At 44.0% G+C, this 3,714-nt stretch overlaps 1 non-coding gene across 1 annotated transcript; it reads right to left on the bottom strand.

Moving 5' to 3' along the window:
• Positions 1-1,949: 1,949 nt before the first annotated feature.
• Positions 1,950-2,053, bottom strand: LOC112834320 (U6 spliceosomal RNA). The gene has a single exon (XR_003210844.1). It is a non-coding gene; the product is annotated as a U6 spliceosomal RNA (small nuclear RNA).
• Positions 2,054-3,714: the final 1,661 nt, after the last annotated feature.

Here is a 3,714-nt window from a genome sequence, read left to right as displayed (position 1 = left end):
GAGGCCGGGCTTGCCATTAGGAGTAGAGCCCGGCCATTTTGTCTGTGAGACTCTGGATCCACACAGGGAGCAAGTGGAGAGGGAGGGCAGTCCCAGTCTTAGTCCCCCGCTCTGGGGAGGCCTGCTGGCTGAAAGGCAGGCTCCCATTTCAAATCCCACCTCAGCCACGTGACCTCAAGCGAGTGACTTAGCTCCAGAGCGCCGTTTTCTCGTCCGGAAAAGTGGAAATGCTCATCCTCATGGTATAAGGTCTCTGATAAGTCACTTTGGCAATGCATCTGGAGCTCGTGGGCCTTCTTAGATACATCTGAGTGCTCTCATCACACGTGGCCTGGCTGATCAGTGGCCAGCAGACCACGGGATCCTGGTCACCTTGGGAGAACGGTGCTTATCACAATTCCACCCCCAAGGTCTTCCTCAGGATAATCTGTCCCGGGTGATTCATCTCGTGGGCCCGGCCCTTCCTCTCAGGCCTGAAATATCTCCCTCCCTTCACCATTCCTGGGTCAGGCCTGTGACCCCCGCCATGTGACTTCCTCTGGGGACTGGCCCTGGGCCCCTGCCTGCCTGCCAGCCCTCCAGTCCCTGGCTAGTGGCCCATTCCAGGCCTGACATATCAGGCAGGGCTCAGCTAGGGAGGAGGAAGCCCGCAGCTTGTTGTGCTGGGGAAAAAGTGCATCCCCATGTCCGGCCCCCACCCTGGCCCAGCCACACCTCTGCCTTCAGCAGGCTGGGCTTCCGCCGCACATCCTGGCATAACCCAACCCGTTTATCACCCAGCTTCCACGTGGTTCCCTGCCCCTCAGGCACACACATTCCCATTCTTCTGGGCTGGCTGGAGCAGAGAGCTTGGCCAGTGTACTCCACAACTTAACGGAAGTCACCTTTCTCTGGAGCCAAGGACAGCTTTTTAGAGAAGGTAAAGAGATGTGGACACACATCCCAGCTCCACTGTGGACTTGTTGTGTGACTTTGGGCAAGTGAGTCTACCTCGCTGGATTGTAGTTTACCTAATTTTAAATAGGGAGAAAAATACCTCCATCTCCAGTTGTTGTGAGGATTAAACAAGATAATACAAGCTTAGGGATGCCTGGGCTTCACTTCCAACCAATTAAATCAGAATCTGAGGGATAGGTCCCAGGCATTGGATGCAGCCAGGGATGGAAACCACTGGTGTGAAAAAATTATTAAGAGCCGAAGCTTTGGAGGAGGCCAACATGGGTTTGGATTCTGGCTCTGTTATATAATTATGGACCTTTGAATAGATTATTAGCCTCTCACAGCCTCTGCTTACTTGTCCATAAGATGAAGATAATAATACTTAACTTCCCCGTGCGGTTACAAGAAATAAAAGGAGTAATACATATTATGTGCTTTGCACATAGTGAGCACCCCAAGTGACGCATGTGACCAGACCCTTGTCACTTCACCACCGTATACACAATAGTGAACCCTGCGCCTGACCCACATTTGGCACTTCCAACAAAGATCCGTAAACGAGTAGGTGTAGCTGTCACTATCATAGCTTAAAAAGCAATGAAGAAATGTCTGTTACCATGAGACGAAGCTTCTGTCTTTTGACAGACTTACAAAATGACATAGCCCAGCACCCGGGGCTGCTAGGAGAGGCCAGGACTCTGTTGTGGCCAGAGATGTAGGTGGAAGTCCCAGGTTCTTAGTCCATTGAATTTCCCCTTCTTGGTGGTCCTCTGGCTGCCATCTTGAAAAGAAGGGCAGAATGGAAAGCAAGAAGGACCCCGGGGCTTGCCAGCGTGGATGAGCTGCCACTGTAGCCCAGACTGCACCTCTAGGCTTTCATTTTTTCCCCGAAGTGAAAGGAAAATAGACTTCTTTTTGTTTAGGCTCCTGGTTGGGGAATTTTTGTTTCTAATAGAAGGGAAACAGATGCTTTGGGCTTCCCTATTGTTCTACTGTCTTTTTTTTTTTCTTTTAATATGGAATGCTTCACAGATTTGTGTATCACCCTTGCACAGGGTCCACGCTAATTTCTGTATCATTCCAATCTTCGTATATGCGCCCCCAAAGCTAGTACACTCATTGTTCTACTTTCTGTCCATAGTCGTCAGACTCCAGATAAATCTATGCCAAGAGGACCAGCAACCTGTGTCATTAATTCCTTCCTCAGCCCTCTCGGAAGCACCACAGAAAGCCTGCCCAGCCCCGAATCTAACCCCCCGGATCAGAGTTAGCTGCGATCCTATCCAGGCTCCTCTGGCCTCCCTAGAAGGTTCCAGAAGAGAGGGTACCCGTACTCCTTCACCCCAAGACTAAAAGCTCGTGGCTCCCATTGCTCTCCTAAGCACTGTCTCTGGAGTCTGGTGAATGTAGATGAGAATCTTCAACTCCTGCACTGATTGGCCATGGGCAAAGTGTCTTTGAACAAGCCTGATTTCACATTTATAAGTGGGACTATGCCAACCAAGAGATAAATTTAGACAGGGAACTCGGAGAGGGAAAAGGCAGAGTAACAGGACCAGAAGTAAGCAATGCTTCCAAATAAACCCAGAACTAGGTCTAAACATCCAAGGGAAGGGAGGTGGCAGAGTAAATGTGATTATCACAGACCTTGGCATTATAAAAACAATAGCCCAGCAGCCGAATGTTGGGCGTGGGCAGGGAAGAGAGTGTGAGGGACTTAACTTTTCTCATTCTTCACAGCAGGGAAAAATAGAGCTGAGTGTGAAACACTTAATTTAAACAAACACATGACCCCCAACTTCTTAATGTTCTTTATAATCTTAGGGGGTCTTGTAGGAAATAATATCCGATAACAGTAACAAAACAATGAGTAAAGTTAGCAACTGTTCTTATTTCAATTAGATTCTTTTTCTTTCATTAAATTTCAGTATAAATCAGCTCCATATTTTATTTTTAAAATTTAGCACACAGACTAAGAAACAGGTGTATTGTGAAGAAACATCATAAACAAATGCAAGCGAGATGGATGATTCATTCAGCAAAGACTTTTGGAAATGTACCTATCGAAGCATAACTAAGCAATGAACTTACAACATACTAAAGGGTTTATTAAAGATTTTAGTGTAAGTAATGGAACTCTAAAATACTAGATGAAAACAGATGTGTCTTTTTAACTGGTATGAAGGTAAAAAGGAATTTTCTAAGACAAAGGCAATGAAAGAGATCACAAAGGAAAAAATGATGTAATAAAGTTAAAATTTCTGTACATCATAAAAAACAAGCACAAAGCTATAAACAATATAAAAGTAAATATTTAGTTGGGTAAAAATAATTTTGACAAGAGGTAGCTATCCTTAAGACATAATAAGAGGCTCTAAAAATCACTATGACTCTAATAAAGAAGAACATGAATAGACAATTATGGATTGAAAAACATTAATTACAAAAATATATAAAAAATTACCAAACTCATTGCTAGAGAAATATGCAATAGAGCCACAATAAAATACTATTTCTAATCTGTACAATTGACAAAATATACTTTAAATGTTAATTCTCAGTACTCACTAAAACAGGTACTCATGCACTATTTGTGAGGTTATAAATTAATACTAACTTTAGGAAAGCAAACTGAGAATTATTTCAAAAATATTCATAGTCTTTAAATCAGTAATGCTACTTCTAAAGAAATAATCGGAGATAGGTTCACAGACATATATGCAAAGATGTTTACTGCAGTGTTATTTATAATAGTGAAAATTAGCAACAATTAAA

This window comes from Callorhinus ursinus, unplaced genomic scaffold, assembly GCF_003265705.2.
Source record: "Callorhinus ursinus isolate GAN/ISIS: 27379988/994484 unplaced genomic scaffold, GSC_fseal_2.0 scaffold15, whole genome shotgun sequence".
In the NCBI taxonomy this organism is placed as follows: Eukaryota; Metazoa; Chordata; class Mammalia; order Carnivora; family Otariidae; genus Callorhinus; species Callorhinus ursinus.
This window is presented reverse-complemented; position numbering and strand designations above follow the sequence as displayed.